Raw genomic sequence first — 11,032 nt, 5'->3', positions numbered from 1 at the left:
ATGAATCCATTCGTCTTGCCAGAATAATGTGTCAGCCCCCAAGCTTACTGAATTCTAAATAATAATGATAAATGGGACCCCTTTCTTTTAAATATCCAATTTTGCTCTTGCTATATTGTTCCATACACCCATAATTATCTTTTTAGACAAGTGATCCATAGGTTTGTCACTCAGTATTACTACCCCATAGAAATTGCCTTATGATTTTCTTTAGAAAATTAATCACTCCACATGGAGCTTTGAAAAAGGAGAGATAATATGTGGGAAGTTTTCCCAATACTGAATTGATGAGTGTGAGTCTTCCACCGAATGATAATGTTTTAGCTTTCCAAGTGGAGAGCTTGGAATTCAACATGTCCACAATAGGCTGCCAATTTTTTATATAGTTCATGTTTGCTCCGACCGGAACACCGAGATAGTTAAATGGAAGAGTTCTAGCCTCGTAGCCTAAGAGATTAGCCTAGTCCCTTGTTATATATTGCGAGACTCCGATACCGAAGACCTTGGATTTATGAAAGTTCACTTTCAATCTCGAGGTTATATGAAAGCACCTCAAAATTCTGGCTAAATTTTTGAGATTGTTTTGTGACCATTCACCCACAAATATTTTGTCGTCGGCATAAAACAAGTGTGAGATCAAAGGGTCACCATTTCCCATCTTCACAACATGAAACAAACCTTCATTAAATGCCACTCTCATTGCAATCTTTAGTCCCTCCATAGCAACTATGAAAAGAAAAGGACTAAGTGGGTCGCCTTGCTGGACACCCTTGTTGATGTCGAATTCATCCATCGGAGAGCCATTAATAACAACCGAAGCCTTAGAGGAAGATAAGCACCCCAAAATCCATGACCTCCACTTAATCCTGAAGCCCATTTGCATGAGAACCGAGTCCAGAAACCCCCGGTTTATAGTTTATAGAGTCAAACGCTATGTCGAAGTCTAATTTAAATAATAGTAATTCCTTCTTTGTCTTCTTGGCCCATGAGCAGACTTCGTTGATGATTAATGGACCATCCAAGATATTCCTTCCTTCAATGTATGCTAATTGTGATTCACCAATCACTCCTCTTATTAGTTATTACTGATTTCATTCTGGTGGCATGGACATTTTTTATTATCTTATAGAAAGCTCCTATTAGACTAACGGGACGGTAGTCGCACAGCAAAGTTGGGTCATTCTTCTTTGCAACTAACCTGATAAAAGAAGAATTGCATCCACGGGCAAGAGTACCGTGAGCTTCAAAGTGACGTATAACCTTCATCACATCTTCACTAATAATAGACCAGAATTTCTTTACAAATTTAAATGTGAATCTGTCAGGTCCTGGGGCACGATAACCACCATAGGCCCATACAACAGCTTTTACCTGATCCAGTAAAATAGTAGACTCAATGTACTCAGCACTCCCAGGAGGCAGAGTCCAAAATAATGGGCGGATCAGCTTGGGTCTGTTAGGCCAATCTTCACAGAACATTATTTTAAAGAATCTAAAAGCTTCAGCTTTTATCTCCTTTGCGTTCCTGGACCACCTGCCATTTATGTCTAAACAACTTATGCGGTTCTTCCTGGATTTTTAGTTAACATATCCGTGGAAGAATTTAGAGTTCTCATCACCATCAATGGACCATTTCATTCCAAATTTCTGTCTTAAGTCTAGAACCCTCTTTCTCTCATACTCCAATATTTTTTGTACACCTTCATTCCTTTCACTGAGTTCAAATTCACTCAATGACCTTACTTCTGCCTTAGCTTCTATACTTTCCATTCGTGATTTGAGTGCCTCAATTTCCTGGTTTTCTATCTTGTATTTTTCATTTCTCCATCTTCTTAAAGCTTGTTTTAGGAATTTGAATTTTGCCAGTAGTTGTCTATCTGCCATTCCATAACCCCTGAAATTGCTCCAAGTCGTGTGTACTACATCTTCAATACCATCCATGAGTAACCAAGAGTTAAAAAATTTAAAAGGAGGCGGGCCAAATTTCACCACCGCATTGGAAGATAAAGAGATCGGAGAGTGGTCAGAGAGCTCTCTTGGACGGGCAATCACAGAAGCATTAGAGTTATTTTTTAGGTACTTAGCACAAGCCAAAAACCTGTCTAGTCTAATTTGCTGAGCTTTGCCCCGTTACGCCCAAAGTACATGAATTTTGAGCCACCCATATTGAAGTCATGAAGTTCGGTTTGGATTATGAATTTGTTGAAGTATGTTGCAGTTTTTAAGAAGAAATGGGAATTGAGTCTCTCACCTTTTCTAAGAACCACATTGAAGTCCCCAAAAGGAGTCATGAACCCACTTTGGTTTGTATCAAACCGTTTCATTCCATCCATAGGATAGCTTTATTCGTCGCCGATTGAGGACCATAAATGTTAGCTAATATGGTATATCCCTGTATGCCAACCCAATCACCAACAATTATCAAGTAATACCTCGATTTTAAGACCTCCACTTTTTTGAAAAAGTTTGCATCCTAAATACAGAGCAGACCATGAGATCTTCCATGTGAATCTATACCTTCATAGTCAAAGTCGGCGGAGTCCCAACACCCACGGATGTTGATACATTTAGAATCAAACATCCAAGTTTCTTGAATTCCGACAAAATTAATTTTCAATGATTCTTTAAGCCTCCTTACCCAACTTGTTTTCACATCTTCACCTATCCCCCTTATGTTTTAAGTTGAAACAATTCATTGTATATCGTGTGACTCTCCGATTTCACCCATAATTTGCGCCAAGATCGGGTTATCGACCTCAATTTTGATCCCAATCTTTTTACCGACATCGATGGTTGCAGTAAACTCGAAGGTGGGAGATGTAGTTCTAGCTTGTGATGTATCATGGTGGGAGTCTGTATGAGGGGAAAATTTGTTTGACGTAGGAATAAATAGTGTAGGGGAAAGAATCGAAGGAGTTGCCAAGGGGGTAGCCACTATATGAGGAGGAGTAGGTACAATCGAAAAATTTAAGATGTTCTCTATTCTTCTACGCTTTAGCCTACCATCGTTGATTAGATTGAATTCCAAGTCTGGGAAAAAGTTGTTTACCTTATTGAATGGACTAAGGGGTGTCTGGCTTAGCTTTTCAAAGCCTAAAAGTTTTTTTTGAAAAAGTTATAAAAAGTCCGGATTTTCTAACTTTTCCAAAAAGTTCATTTTCCTTATCTAAAAACTTCAAAAGTAGCTTTTAAAACTAGTTTTACCAAACATCTTTTGCTTTTTTTTCTTTTCCAAAAATGACTTTTGGCTGTGAAAACCTAAGCCAAACACTGGTAAATATAGAAGGAAAAGGCCCAAAGCATGAAGTGGGAAAGGGAATGTTCGAATTGCAGAGCCTATAATTAAATCCCTTAGGCCCACTAGGGAGTGAATCCCCCATACCTTTATGAGCTTTATCCCCTGTAAATTGACCATTGAAGCCGCAGTTAAGATCCCCGAGTTCCAACTCGATCTCTTGTGTTTCCGAGGTGATTGAATTGATGAGTGGCGATACCACTTCCTCCACTGTTACCGGAGCATCAATGGTTGGTGCTTCAACTGTCGTCGTCAACACCGTCGCCGGAACTGCCACCTCTACTTGCTCGGTATTTTCATTCACCGGTGTAACCTCTTTCTCCGACGATAGGGGAGTTTCATTCTCATTACGTTCATCTGGTATAAATTCCCCATCTTCTGGTTCGTTATCGTCTCAATCATCCGTCGTGTGTGTATCTGAGTTGTCAGTCTTTTCTTCACCTCATGGTACCGGAGGCGAGGCTTTTTTGTTCCAAGAGCCATACGGGAACGGGCCGGAGCTGAACGGAGACCATTCGTCGATGTATTCCATGACTCTAATTTTAAACATTCTGCCTCCTTCTATCACATATACTTCCTCGTTTATCCATACTTTCAAAGTTGTAAGAATCCCCACCTTACCCATAGAGTTGTCGGTTTTGTGAATAATACTTTCCCAAACTTACTGGAAATATCAGAGAAATTGGATTCGTCCCAGAACTCTCTTGGTAGGCCAACAATCTTTAGCCATGCGATTCGGTTGAACGAGACCTCCGTTAAGTAAGCTCTTCATAACCATTTGAACCAGCCATCCCATTTGTTCTTATCTTCCAAGAACTTAGCAACATCACCCCGAGTATTTCAATTGTATAACAACCTTTAGTCCTGTTTGTTTACCTCTTAATTTCATAATTAAGAGGCAATGTCTTAAAATTTCAGATTCAGACCGCTTGTTTGCGTATTATTTTTTACCTCTTAAAATGAAAAATACCTCTTATTTATTCAGAGAATAAACCAAGTCTGAAAAAAAGAGAGACATGCTTCCTTTTTTCCCTATTTTCCCTAAACAGATCGATGCCTCTTATTTTTCCACCCTTGCGTCTTCTTGCTTCGCGTCGTTACTCCTCAGCATCAGACGACGCCAGGTCGCTGCCACCCTAATCGCTGACGACACTGCACCCAACAATGTCGCCTTCCTCTTCCGCCGCAAGGTCTGCCATCTCTGTCTCGTTCTTCCGACTGCAGTAGCCAACCGCAACAGCCAACATCAAGGTATTTTTCTGCTTCTTCATTCTTTCCCCTCGAATTCATTGTTTCTTCTTGTGTTTCTTCCTTCTTTCCCCTCAAACTTGAACATAAAAAACCGAAATTGTTATGCTATTATGCTATCAGTTTTTTATTTGTTCAATAAAAATAAATGTTTGATGTTATGCTCGATTTTGATTCTATATACCCGATTATGTTGTCATATGCTCGATTTTGATGTCATATCATCGAATCTGAATGATAAATTCTGAAAAAGGGATTGATGACTACCACTAATAAATTCTTTTCTTAGATTGGGCGTTGATTGATGACTACCGCTGATAAACGGATCGAGTTATGCATAAATCTGAGTATGTTTGCTTGAATTGAAGGTAATATGCTCGATTTCTATGTGTTATAGATAATTCAACCTTTGTGTAACTGTGATGGATTGTATTCTGAAATATAAGTTTCTTGTCTTGTTGTTTTTGTTGATTTCTGAAATGTATGTGTATAGTTGAAATATGTTGCTGAAATTTGCTGAGTTTGTTTTATTTGTTGAAAAATATTGTTGAAAATGTGCTCTTTGTTCTAATTTGTTTTTTTTGTTGATATATGTGTACGTATAGATGAAATCTATTGCTGAATCTTTGTTGATTTGTTTTGAAATATGATTCTTGATCTTGCTGAGTTATGCGTTCATTTGCTGAGAATGTGTTTGTTGTTCTTTATTGTGCTGAATTTTGTTATGTGATGAATTATTGTTGAATTCATTTGCTGAAATGGAATTATGAAATTGAAATATTTGTGTATGTATAGTTGAAATTGAATTAATTTATTAAAATTGAGTTCATTTGCCGAATTCATTTGTTACGGGTTGTTTGTTCATTTGGGTCTTTTTTTTGAAAAAAAATTGGGTTATGATTAGTGATTAATGGGTAAGATGATGGTTTAAGATCATGTTTCCAGTTTGACGGATTTCATCACATATGTTTTTAAGGTGTGGTTTCACTGGTTACAGAAATGGGAGAAAGGAAGAGAACATATTTTCCCAATGTTACAATTGAAGGGGGTAATGAGAATGCATTGGCGTTGGAATGGAATGGAATTCCACTTGTGAAGAGTTTCTGTTTGTATGTAATTAGATGCATGGCTAGATAGAATTATAGATTTGTACATAAATGAATAATTAATTATTCATACATTTAAGTTTTATTTGGATTGTTGTTTAATTTTGATTTATTTAATTTGGATTTTTTATTTTTTTTCTACATAATTATTCAAGAAGTTGATTTGGTTATTTTATAAACAAAAACATTGAATTTAGCAAAAATAATACAAAAGTGTAAAACAGTAATTTTTATAATTCAACACTGTAATTCATAGGTTTCAACCAAGTATTTCAGACCTCTTAAAAATTCTGATATTAAAAATTCAGACCCTGCAATACAGCCCCTTAGTCCACCCAAGTATTTCATGCCATAGTTCATTCGATCTTCATGCAACATGGATTCGTGGATATCACCTAAGTGAGCTAGACTATAGGTCTCTCAATGGATTCGTGGATATCACCATCCCAAACGCCGCAAAAGTCTTCCATAACTCTCCTTTCTTAATTCCATGAGGAAGATTCGAAACATAAAATGACGTCGAATTCAAGAAGATGGGATACCTTCAATTAGTTTTAGCCTTGTTCCGACTGACTTCCGTCCACTCCTCGTGAGAGCGATTCATAGTGTTTGTTGCTTTTCTTTACTTCATACGTTCCTAATCAAATTTAGAAATTATGAACACTCACTTAGACACTTACTTTAGAAATATGTGGTATTTACATTGTGTTTTTGAAATTTGTATATTGTGGAGGAACATGTAAGGCCATGTGTTGGATATCGTTAAAAATGTACCTGTGCCATAGGGTTGCAGGACATGATGTGCTCATTGAAGCTATGTACCACTAGGAACTTCTAGTAACCAAATTGTACGGATTTGAAAGTACTTGTGACTTTATGAATTCATTAAATACCAATTGTACTATATGCTTTCTAGTGGGTTAATGTCTTAGTGATTGTTTTTTAGTTCCATGTATTATCATAGTTTAATAAGGTGAAGTTTAGAATAATTGGCTGTAATAATCACATATTTGTTAAATAAAAATATAATAAGTTGTATTTAATTTAATTGCAATATGGATCACTTTTTTATGGACATCATATGATTTTTGACAAGGCTACTACCATATTCATCCTCGAGGGAAAAGAAAACATTATCTCTTGGGCTGTATTTTTACTAAATTGTAGAGGGTCTATGAAATCTTGTGATCGCCCTCTATCCAAGAACCTTTTTTTTATCGTTCATTTTAACTCCATTTTGGGCGGATATATATTGACACTACTACCAAAACGGGGGTTTCATACTTATGGGTGTGGAATCCATCAACAATAATCCCTATTTGCATTTATGATTTAAAAATCATAGTAATAAATGCAAACAAGGTCGATCTTAGGGACTCGATTTAAAACCATAAATAAACCAAAATAGGGTGGCTTGAACATGCCCTAAACAATGTGTAATTGGTTTTTTCTCTAGTTTTTTGCTATATACTTGTTTTTTATATATGGCTGTTTCAAAAAAAATAAAATAAATAAAATAAAATAAAATAAAAACCAAAGTAGTAAAATGTTTTTATTCAAATACATGAAAAGTAAATACAGAGGGAGGATTTTGAAAACAACTAAACTAAAATGAAATACAGTAAAAGAAATACTCCCTTCATCTCAAAATTATTGTCAACGTTTAACTTTTTAAGTCTCTTTTGTTCAACTTTAATCTTAAATAATGTACTTTTTGTTATATACTTGTTTATGTAGACATATGAATAGATTGTTTTTTAAATGTATTTTCATTGTTATAATTTTCATAAAAAATTACATAACACAAATAAAGTTATTTATGGTCAAAGTTGACATTGAAAGGCTTCAAAAGTCAAACGTGCACAATAATTTTGGGACGGAGGGAGTACTAGAAAACAAGAGTAAAAACAATCTAGTTTCAGAATTTATTCACCCAACAATGTAGTTGATAATGAATTGATATCAAATTGACTTATAATCTAAGTTGGTACTTGGAAGCTGTAACATCTATTGTAGGTACTTGATCTTTCAATGTTTGAATTAATTAAGAATGAACGACCCGAAATTTAAGAGGGTCACGACGTCATAAATAGTGTCTCATGACGCAACATTTGATGGACATGCATGCCCATTTTTAAGGCGCACAACATGAAACATACGTGTTCACGTCGTCAGATCAGGCTAACCTTAATCTCGTGTTTTGCTCCCTATTTAAATGAAGTGGGAGGCTAGGCTTTGCTTACCCTCAACCTCCATCAGCTCCTTCCTGCCCAAAACATTCTTTGCCTCTATTGGTGACCTTGAGCTCATTTGGTGGTTTTTTGGCTCTTTGAAGAATAAGAATAACCCTTGGGTGCATCCTTTTGGCAATCAAGCTCTTACCTCATAATCTTGTAGTGCTTTTGGACCTTTGTAAGTCATAAAACTTCTGCTTTTATCTCTAATTCATGCTAGATCTCATCCCATTTCCAAATGGGAATACATAACTGCTCCATTTTATCGTGTGGTCGTTGATGCCCGACCTTGACTTTCTTGAAAGTCAAGAACTTCTCCACATACCAGGCCATATCCCGCTTCATCCATGACCACTAATAGTTAAGTCAGATATTTTTATACATCTTTGTCGCTCGGGGATGAATAGAGAACCTTGACTTATGTGCCTCCCCCATCAATACCTGTCGCGCACCACCCCAATATGGATCCCACACCCTCCGATGAAGGGTCAATAATCCCCGACTATCATAATGAAAAGAAGCCACTTGACCCACTATGTGTTTGCTTTTCCGGTGCTCTTCCTTCATAGCCTCAACCTCAGTCTCTCGAATCTGCTCTAAAAGTGGCATAATAATAGTTATCCTCAAACATACATCCCTAATCAGAGCAGCAACCACCTTGCGGCTAAGAGCATCGGCTACCATATTGGCCTTCTCTGGGTGATAAGAGGATCTCATAATCATAATCTTTAACCATATACGTTGCATCATGTTTAGATTCGGCTGATCCATCGGATACCTCAAGCTCTTATGGTCCATGTAAATAGCACAACGAACCCCATGGAGGTAATGTCGCAAAACCTTGAGGGTGAAAACCACAACCATAACTCCAAATCATGTGTAGGGTAATTTGCCTGATGAGGCTTCAGCTGCCTCGAAGCGTAAGCGATCACATGACCCCGCTGCATCAAAAATGCCCCCAAACCCATGATCGACGCATCACAATATACCACAAAGTCCCCAACACCCTTCGACAGGGTCAGAAACGGTGCCTCACACAATCTATGCCCAAGGGTCTCAAAAGTTGCCTACTGATCAGGCCCCCAACGAAATCTGACGGTTTTCTTCGTCAACTAGGACAAGACAAATGTTATCTTGGAGAAATCATTAATGAATCTCTAATAGTAACATGTCAATCCAAGGAAACTCCAAATACCAAATGGAGACCTCAGAACCTTTCACCTCATCACTTCCTCGAACTTGGTTGGATCGACCAGAATACCGTTCTGATTGACAAGGTGTCCTAAACACTTCGCCTCGTGCAACTAAAACTCACACTTGGAGAACTCTGTTTACAACTTCTCCGTCCTCAAAGTTTGCAATACCTCCCTCAGATGCTCCTCATGATGTTCCTGAGTCTTGGAATAGACCAAGATATCCTCAATAAATACAATCACTAACCGGTCCAGCATAGGCTTGCATATGTGATTCATTAGATCCATAAACGCGGTTGGAGAATTGGTGAGCCTGAAGGGCATCACCACGAAAGCCTTCTTCTACATATCCTTCACTCTAACCTACATCTGGTGATAACCCAAAACCAGATAGATCTTGGAAAACCAACATGCACCCTGGAGCTGGTCAAGCAATTCTTCGATCCTTGGGAGTAGATAACGATTCTTTACCATTAGCTCATTCAAGTTCTTGTAGTCAATACACATCTGATGCATCCTATCCTTTTTCTTCACAAATAGGATCGATGCACCCTAACGTGAAATACTTGGTTGAATAAATCCATTACCTAACAACTCCTGCAATTATGTAGATAACTCTTACATCTCTATGGTGCTAACCGATAAGGTGCTTTGGCTATCAGAGCCGCACCTGGAACCAAGTCAATCCGAAACTCCACCTTCCTCTCCGGAAGCACTCCTGGAAAATCCTCCAGGAATACATTCAGGTATTCCCGAACAATCGGTACATCGTCTATGGTTACCTCACCCTTCTTGGGCCCTAGATATCATGTCATCCAGTGTCGAGCAAGCGGAAAAATTAACAAACTCCCGAATATCTGATATCAACAAGTCATGGTACCGAGTCTGCCACATGTCCTCATCTGCATCATACTGGGGTACCACTAATGCTCTCTCCCGAAACTTGGTCGTGATCTCCGCCATGGTCTCATTCGTCTGATGCATATCTACATACTCTTTCACCAACTGTTCACTACAAAAAAAAATTACATTTAGTGGCACAATGTTTTAGTGGCATATTTTATTTTGTGCCACTATATGAAGTTTTAGTGGCACGTTTTTTTGTTGTGCCACTATATTAACTCTCCACTTAAAAATTCTTCCCGGTCCACTTAAACTTTCATTCCCTCTCTCCTTTATGTTCAACTTTACATTTCCCGCTACGTCCAATTTTCATTCCCACCATATATCTAGAGATCTTTTTCTATCAAAAAACCCTACTTCGATGTATCTCCTCAACTAAAAACACAAGCAGTTGCTCTTTCCTAATCCGTTATGCTCGATACCTCACCGCCATACCATGCATTGTTTCAACCTTCATCATTACTATTTGCTACCCAATTGACTACCTAAAAAGGTAATACACTCTATTAAGGTTTTTGTCTACTATGTTTCTTCTTGGATTTTCATATTTATGGTGTAATTTTTTATTTATCTTAAGATTTTTTTAGCATCACGTTTACCCTAATGTTTGATGCGCTTCTAGATCGTCGTTTCTGTCACTAGTTGTCCCCGTCCACTGCTCAGTTGCCATCTACGGTTGATTATCAGGATCATGCGTCTCATGTGGTCAACAAAGGGTACCATCTTAAATGTATTGTTGTAGTTATTCGATTTTGATTTTTCTTAACCCTATTATGATAGAAAGACATATGTATTGATTTTGGGTTGATGATTCTATTCTCCTCATTCAAGTTTTGTGTGATTCAAGGTAACTAATTCTCTCCTGTTATCTAAATTTTGGAATTCTTATGTTAATAAAGTAGATGGGATATAAAAATAGAACATATTTGTGCTTGTTGTTTATGCTTACAAAGGTCTCGATGAAATGCCTTTTGTGCTTTTAATTGTTGATTTTAAAATTTTGATTTTTTTTCTTCCTGAATCATAAAATTGGTTTTTTTTCTTCCTACTTGT

General features: G+C 37.4%; 1 long non-coding RNA gene across 2 annotated transcripts; it reads left to right on the top strand.

The window, feature by feature from the left end:
• The first annotated feature begins 1,300 nt into the window (after window positions 1-1,300).
• LOC145102930 (uncharacterized) lies at window positions 1,301-5,751 on the top strand. 2 transcript variants are annotated; one of them, XR_013706311.1, is made up of 3 exons: window positions 1,301-4,546; window positions 4,833-4,911; window positions 5,520-5,751. It is a non-coding gene; the product is annotated as an uncharacterized LOC145102930 (long non-coding RNA). The 2 variants fall into 2 exon arrangements; XR_013706310.1 differs by having other exon boundaries at window positions 1,310-4,546; window positions 5,541-5,751.
• Window positions 5,752-11,032: the final 5,281 nt, after the last annotated feature.

The sequence above is a fragment of the Lactuca serriola genome, chromosome 4 (genome assembly GCF_051521515.1).
Source record: "Lactuca serriola cultivar US96UC23 chromosome 4, Lser_US96UC23_V15, whole genome shotgun sequence".
Classification (NCBI taxonomy): Eukaryota; Viridiplantae; Streptophyta; class Magnoliopsida; order Asterales; family Asteraceae; genus Lactuca; species Lactuca serriola.
This window is presented reverse-complemented; position numbering and strand designations above follow the sequence as displayed.